Below are 8887 nucleotides of genomic sequence, written 5' to 3'. Positions count from 1 at the left end.
AAAGTCTAGAATACTCTTCTACCATGTCATGTAATGCATTAACCAGATCAGTTCGTGTGAATTTGTTAGAATCAAAATCAAATACCTCTCCAGATGTCGAGGTTGAATCAGTGTTTGCCATGAGACATTTAACTTCTTCTGCATCACTGTCACTGGAATGACTTTCTGAATCAGATGACTCAGAACTGGAGTCCGCCCATTTGGATTTGCTTTCTTCTGCAATCATTGCTTTTAGATCTCTTCTGGACTTTTTGTCATTCCTTTTGTGATCCCTTCTCATCTGGTCATCCTTCTTTGGTTTAGGACAATCAGCAATGAAGTGACCTATTTTTCCGCAGTTAAAGCATCCCGTATCACCAGATGGTGAATCTTTCTTGAAGTTGCGATTGGGACCCTGATAAGTTCGATGGTTCTTTTTCATGAACCTGGAGAATTTCTTTACAAATAAGGACATAGCATCACTACTGATTTGTTCAGCAGTATTCTCCAATGTACTGTCAATGATCACAGTAGGTAATGCTTGAGGTACAGCTGTAGCAGCAGTAGAAGAGGTAGTAGCAGTAGCAGTAGCAGCAAGAGCCTTGGTAGGTAGACTCGAGGGCTCTTCTCCACTTCTTACTTCCAGTTCGAATTCGTATGCTTTCAGGTCTGCAAACAAGTCGTGCAGTTCCAACTTGTTTAGATCTTTGGACACTCTCATAGCCATTGTTTTTACATCCCATTCTCTGGGTAAGGCTCTCATCACCTTGAGAGCTATTTCTCTGTTGCTATGCTCTTTACCCAGAGCTGTTAGCTCATTTACCAAGCTACTGAATCTTTCATCGAACTCATTTAGAGTTTCACAAGCTTTCATTTTTAGATTTTCGAACTTCTGCATTGCTACAGACAGTTTGTTTTCTTTCGTTTGCTCATTTTCCTCACTTATCTGGATGAGCTTTTCCCAAATATCTTTTGCAGTAGAACACATTTTAATCTTGCTAAAGGTATTCTTGTCGAGAGTTTTATATAATATGTCCTTTGCAACATTATCAAGGTTGGCCTTCTTCTTATCTTCGCTGGTCCATTCACTTCTTGATTTTTCAACCATCTGCGGTGCACCCTCAGTAACAGCAACAGCTGTGTTAGGCTTTAATATTTTCAATGGACCATCTGTGATGACATACCACATGTCATCATCTTGTGCTGCAAGATGAGCTTGCATTCTAATCTTCCAATCATCAAAATCTTTCTTAGAGAACATAGGGATCTTGCTAAAGTGTGCCATCTGTTGTAGTTTTTCACGAACAAGAATAACCTGCTCTGATACCAATTGTTGAGGATCGAAGTTGAGTTTAGAGGGGAGGGGGGGGTGAATAAACTCTACTCGTTTTTCCTTTCTTTTGATGAGGTACTAAAATCCTGTTAGAGATAGTAGTTTATCTTGTTGCGTATACCTTCACCTAGATTACAATTATAGGTGCGGAAACAATCTGATGAAGTATGTGAAAGACAATAATAACAGTAGGCAGTAGTTGTTTATGGAAGTTCGAAGATGAAATCTTCTACGTCTCCCCTTCTCCTGTTTCCAGAAGATATAACTAAAAGACTTTGGATATTACAGTACAACTCTTGTACACACCCACTTCAGAAGGACTTACACCTTTGCCTACTGAAACTCTTAGTTACTCGACTCAAAAAGAACGTGATACAAAAGGTTCTGAAAAGACTCTTTTCAGATTACAAGCTCTTCCTGATAAAGTATAAGTGTTGTAAAAGATTGTGAAGAGTGTAAGAATCAGTAGCACAAGATGATTTTCAAAAGATCAGATATTTGCTATGAAGCGTGTGCTACTTTTCTTTGTGTTGAACTCAAAGTTATCAAGAAATTTTGAGGTTGTCTCGTTGAGTGAAATAGCGTTGATCCTTGAAAAGATATTATGCGTAGAGTTCTCTTTCTGTAAGGGTTTGTTCCATGTATATAAGCGACTGAGTTCAACGTTTATGATCAGAAGATGTCTTCAGATTTCTGATAGAGTCAGCTTTATTTCAAAAAAAAAAGTTCTTGCAGAAAAGCTATAAAACAATCAGTCCTGTTTTATACTAAACTCGGTAAAGTGAATTAAATGACTCCGTATAGTATTTAATGCTGCAATTAATACTAGTACTTGGTAACTTTAACGGTAACATTTAAAGTATTCACGTTAGGCAACATCTTCTACTGATTCTGTTTTTCTATCCTTTCTACTGCTTTTGTTTTACTAGACCAGTAGCTTCTGATTTTCTTTTTGTCTACTGTTTTCTTAAAGAGTGCTGCTGGTCTGCTGGTTTTTATTTTCATCGCCACAATTAATTCATGTCTATCATATTTTATAAAAAAATACCAGGGTTTTGAGAATGAAACTCTAATTTTAAAGAGAAAGTATAGAATGTTTTTTAGAATTGGTAAGTATAGATTTTCAAACACGCATCTTTCCTCAAATCGGCCTATCAAGAATCTTATTTTACTTAATGGTGTAACATTTCCGTTTTCAAATGCTAATTGATTAACAATCCACGTTAACAATTAATTATTAATAACAATTATATATATATATATATATAATAACATTAAAATCTTAATTTTATATTATTATAGTAGAGACCCTCTAATTAACTAATTTTCAATTAATTGGTGAAACTAGAGATGAAATTAAGGCTATATTCTAACTCAATTCCCAACAAATAAAATTAGGGTTGTGCCAAGTACTGCTGAAGGAATCTACGTCGGTAACCATCGGTTGCGATCGCGTGGTTGGGCTGTGGGGAGCAGTCTGTAAAATACGGTGGATATAATCCGGTGTTACTCCGTCAAAGAGGTAAAAGATTTAATTTATTTTACGGAAACATGATGAGCCATTATTTACAAATGAAAAATCAATTATTCAAAATAAAGGTAAACGGGAAAATTTGGAAAATTGAAAGATTTTTAGTGGGGTAGGGAGAAAAGAGAAGGTTAAGAATGAGAATAGGGATTTTTTGACAAGTTCTCCTTTTTCTTTTTTGAGTGGGTCTCATGTGAGATTGTTTCATAGATCTTAATCTGTGATACGGGTAAACCCTACCTGTGAAGGGCCTAAAACTCCTTTCTTGAAAATTTGCGGAAAATTAAAAATTTTCTTTTTAAAAGAACTTAAATGGCCTCATTCATAAAATCACTGGTGAATCAAGTTCAATATTTCAAAATATTGCAGCGGAAGAAAATTAAAGTTTTGCCAACAACGATTTAAAAATATCCAACGACTGATAAAATTGTTTGCGGAAAAAAATAACAACTGCTGCTCTGAGGTCCTCGGGTGCCACTACTGCCGACCCAAGCTGGCTCACTGGTCCCCACCCTCGGCCCTGGCCTCATCAGTACCTACAACAATCAAGTCTAGTGAGCCTAAAGACTCAGCATGCATATATCACAGGTAACGAGTAAAAATCTGAATTAAAATATGCATGAGTTAACATATCCTGTCCTGAGGCATACTGAAAATAATCTGTACTAAGCAATTATAATACGTGCATAATTGAACTGGAAATCACTGTAAAAATATTGGCTTCTTGGAGCCTGTACTGAAATATCTGGTAAAATTTTCTGTTGAGATTATGTTTTACGCCTGTGGCCACTGCACTAAGCTGAACTGATCGGTAACTGGCTACCGGGGAGGCTGAAACTGAACTGAGCTGGCCGGTCACTGGCGACCGGGTGGTACCATACTGAACTGATCGATCACTGGCGACCGTATAAAATAACACTCCCACATAGTGAATGAACCACAAGCCATATCGCATAAATCTCAAAAATAATCATTTTCTATTTAATGCACGTAAAATAATTAACTGGCATAATGAAAATGTCCCGTAATTTTACCAACTGGATTGGATTGGATCGTTCCCAGGCTCGCTGCAACCTAACTGTGCCATGAAAATTTTGCAATAGCTTAAACTTGACCAACTATGCAATTTACGTTCAAAAGATGCGACTATGACGCCTAATGACTTCGCATTTAATCATGACTCCGAGCCAACTTGAACCGACACTGAACCGACGTATAGTCATGATTAAAATACGCTGAAAAATCATAAAATAATGTTCCTAAAATGATAGGGTCGAAATCTAGGTGGAATGGAGGCCAAAACACGAAACGCTCTTTCGAGAGTCAACTTGGCACATTGCACCGTAAATTCTCGTACGACCTCAAAAATGATCCGAATCACAAACGGTCAAAAACATGACCTTCCTAACTCAATGAGGCACTGTCCGGTCCAAGGCCATGGGCTAAAAGCCAACCAAGAACTCGAACGAGCCTCTGAACCAACACAGCAACTTGCTGTAATTTCCAGCAGCTGCGCAACTACAAGACTTGAGTTGGTTTCGAGACTATCGGCCATTAGGGGAGTGAACCACCGACCAGAGACTCTTACCAACATCCCAAGGAATGATTTGAACCATGGCTAAGGGCCCTAGGCCAGCCACAATCAGCATCACACCATAACTCAACCGAAGGGTCCAACCGAGAGCAACGTGCATGCGTGTGTAGTGTTTATGCTATGATCGATGTCTCGTGTCGTTCCAATGGCCATTTGATTGACCATGGCACGATCTAGACATCTAGGAGAATGATATGAACCGTGGATAAGGGCCATAGGCCAACCAAGATCCATACCAAGCAACAAAAGAACGAACCAAAAGCTGTCCAACCGAAGTAGCCGAAGGGGTATAGGGGCTGTTGTGATGTTTTTATTAAAAACCGATGAACCATGGACCAAGCCACCAAAAGGGCAACTTAGTCACGTCTTAGACTTGCTAGGGAAGTGATCCAACCATGGCTATAGGCCCTTGGGGCAGCCAAGATCAGATCCTTCCTCCATGACAAGAAACTGAATTTTCGAACAACATTTTCTGCACCTATGGGGACTTGCTGTCATTCTGAATTTCCAGCAAGCATGGGGCTGGTTTGAATGGACCAACATGGTCCTAATGCATCCTACTACATGTATATAAGCCGCCTTGGGAGCCTAGAGTCGATCCAATACCTGAAACTCACAAAACAAAAGAAACCGTGAAGCTTGCCAAGGAAATCGAAAATTCTGCATGTGTGGTTTCAAAATGTTTTGACATGGATCTCGATTTTTACTTGAATAAACATGATCATGTACTGAAAAATAAATGATAATATGACTTGATTGAGGTTTGAAAGAAATCTAGACATGCCTGGTTTCGTTTCGAAAGAAAACGAACGAAACAACGACGACGCGGCACGGAGGAGGTGGAGCGCTTCTCTTTTCTACCTTACCTTGCTCTCGATTTTTCTCTCTTCTTTTTGGCTAGGTACCTCACGATTTTTCTACTGAAAATGAGTGTGAATTCACTCTGAATTTTCTAAAAGGAGAGGGGGGGAAAAATGGTTAGGAGGGTGAGGGAAGTGGGTGCAAGATTTAAGGAAGATCCAAGACCAAGTCTTCCCAAATTTGAATTTTGAATTATGGTTTGATATCAAATGAGTTGGTGGATGCTTCTAGGAGGTAGTGGCCGAATTCTCTCTTGATTCTAGACTAGGATATGTCCATTTATTTAATTAAATTGTGCTCCCAAAAATCCTAAAATTATCCTACTAATTACATGCAAAGAATTGGTCAAAGTTGATGAGTTGGAAAATGAATCTTCTAGCAACTAAGGGTGGCCGAAAAATGCATGATAAAATAAAGGGAAATGTTGATTATCTAGTCAACTAATAATCCTTGAAAGCCTTACTAATCCTTTAAATAATTTAGTGAGCTAACCCCTTAATTAAATAACTTAAATGAGTTCATTTCTTAATCACCTCAATTAATTAAATTAAATCCTCAAACCTCCCTTTCTAACTTAAATGAACTTGGTTGCTAGCTAAATTAACTTCTGGAAATATTTCTCGAATCTTAAATTCTATCTCAAAACTCCAACTCCGGTCCGGCCTCACTGAAATAACTGAAATGCTAAAAATCAAACTAATGAACTGAAATAATAAAATAATTAACTTCAAACAAATGTATTTAAAATAATCATGCAATGAAGTCAATTAAATTTAAAAATCTAGAATTATGCACGGCTTATACGTCTACTGACTTACGGGTTCTACAATCCTTCCCCCCTTAAATAAATTTCGTCCTCGAAATTAGAACTCACCGAATAACTCAGGGTATCGACTTCTCATCTCCGGCTCAGACTCCCACGTAGCTTCCTCCTCTGAATGGTTGAGCCATTTGACTTTGACTCGCTTAACCAACTTGTTCCGAAGTTTCTTCTCCTGTCTGTCTAGGATCTGCACGGGTCTCTCCTCATAAGATAAGTTCGGAGTAAGCTGCAACGGCTCGAAATTCAGCACATGCGAAGGATTTGCCATATACTTCCTCAGCATGGAGACGTGAAAGACATTGTGTACTCCGGCCAGATTCGGCGGAAGAGCCACACGATACGCTAGCGTCCCAACTCTGTCGAGGATCTCAAACGGTCCAATGAATCTCGGACTGAGCTTCCCTTTCTTGCCAAATCCCATGACACCCTTCATAGGTGCCACTTTCACGAAGACATGATCGCCCACTGCAAACTCTAACTCTCTCCTCCGCTGATCGGCATAACTCTTCTGTCGGCTCTGAGCAGTCCTCATTCTATCACGGATCTTGACTACTACATCTGCTGCCTGCTGAACAATCTCTGGACCCAACTCTGCTCTCTCTCCTACTTCATCCCAATGAACAGGAGATCTACACTTGCGGCCATACAGCGCCTCATACGGAGCCATACCTATAGACGACTGGAAACTGTTGTTATAGGTGAACTCTACCAATGGTAAGTTCGACTCCCAACTCCCAGAGAAATCAATGACGCAAGCACGGAGAAGATCCTCTAAGATCTGAATAACTCGCTCCGACTGTCCATCTGTCTGCGGATGGAAAGCTGTGCTAAACAGCAACTTCGTACCCATAGTCGAATGCAAACTCTTCCAAAACGAGGAAGTGAATCTGGGATCTCTGTCGGATACGATAGAAACTGGAATACCGTGGAGTCGGACTATCTCTCGGATATACAGCTCTGCATACTGAACCATGGTGAAAGTCGTCTTAATAGGCAAGAAGTGCGCTGATTTGGTAAGACGATCTACAATCACCCAGATAGCATTCGATCCTCTGGCTGACCTCGGCAATCCGGTCACAAAGTCCATGGTAATGTTCTCCCACTTCCACTCGGGAATAGGAAGAGGCTTGAGCAAACCTGCTGGTCTCTGATGCTCGGCCTTCACTAACTGGCAAGTCAGGCACTCGGATACAAAACGCCTGATGTCCTTCTTCATTCCTGGCCACCAATACAATAGCTGCAGATCTTTGTACATCTTCGTACTCCCAGGGTGAATGGAGTACGGGGACGTATGGGCCTCTGATAAGATGTCTGCTCGGATAGAATCACTGCTAGGAACCCATATCCTATCTCAGTATCTCACAATACCATCGCTGACTGAATACAAAACACTGCCCTTGGATTCATCTCTCTTCTTCCACTGTGCCAACTGCTCATCTGCTGCCTGACTGCTGCGAATACGGTCAATAAGAGAGGACTGGATAGTCAAGGTAGATAAACGAGGAACTCTACCTCGCGGATAAGTCTCAAGATCAAACTTCTGCATCTCAATCTGAAGAGGTTTCTGCATCGTCAAATGAGCCATCACTGCGACTTTCCTGCTCAAAGCATCCGCAACTACATTAGCTTTACCCGGGTGGTAGCTAATGTCACAATCGTAGTCTTTCACAAGCTCCAACCAACGCCTCTGACGCATGTTCAGCTCCTTCTGCGTAAAGAAATACTTGAGGCTCTTATGGTCGGTAAAGATCTGGCACTTCTCTCCATACAGATAGTGCCTCCAAATCTTCAAAGCAAAAACTACGGCCGCTAACTCCAGATCATGGGTAGGGTAATTCTTCTCGTGGATTTTCAGCTGTCGAGAAGCATACGCTATCACTCTCCCATGCTGCATCAAAACTGCACCTAAACCAAGCTTCGAAGCATCGGTATAAAGGACAAACTCGCCGGGCCCTGATGGCATGGCCAAAACTGGTGCTGAAATAAGAGCTTGCTTCAAAGTATCGAAACTCTTCTGACACTCCTCGCTCCACACAAACTTCACATTTTTCTTTGTCAGTGCTGTGAGTGGAACGGCGATAGAGGAAAATCCTTGGATGAATTTTCTGTAATATCCTGCTAGCCCAAGGAAACTGCGGATCTCGGATGCATTCTGAGGCACAACCCAATCTCTGACTGCTACAACTTTTGCGGGGTCTACCTCAATACCACTGCTAGAAACAATGTGGCCCAAGAACGCCACCTTCTCTAACCAGAATTCGCACTTACTGAACTTTGCGAATAATTTGTGCTTCTGCAATGTCTGCAACACTGTGGTCAGATGCCTGCTGTGCTCCTCCCGATTCTTGGAGTAGACGAGAATGTCATCTATGAACACTATCACAAACTGGTCGAGGTACGGCTGAAATACGTGATTCATGAGATCCATGAAGATCGCTGGCGCATTCGTCAGACCGAACGGCATCACAAGGAACTCGTAGTGACCATAACGAGTCCTGAAAGCTGTCTTCGAAACATCAGCACCTCTCACCCTCAACTGGTGATAACCAGAACGCAGATCTATCTTGGAGAAAATCGAAGCTCCCTGCAACTAGTCAAACAGATCCTCAATCCTCGGCAGTGGGTATTTATTCTTCACTGTAACCCTGTTCAACTCCCGGTAGTCAATGCAAAGCCTCATCGTGCCATCCTTCTTTTTCACGAATAAGACTGGCGCGCCCCATGGAGAAAAGCTCGGGCGAATGAACTCCTTGTCGAGAAGTTCCTGGA

This window comes from Primulina tabacum, chromosome 17 (assembly GCF_025594145.1).
Source record: "Primulina tabacum isolate GXHZ01 chromosome 17, ASM2559414v2, whole genome shotgun sequence".
In the NCBI taxonomy this organism is placed as follows: domain Eukaryota; kingdom Viridiplantae; phylum Streptophyta; class Magnoliopsida; order Lamiales; family Gesneriaceae; genus Primulina; species Primulina tabacum.
This window is presented reverse-complemented; position numbering follows the sequence as displayed.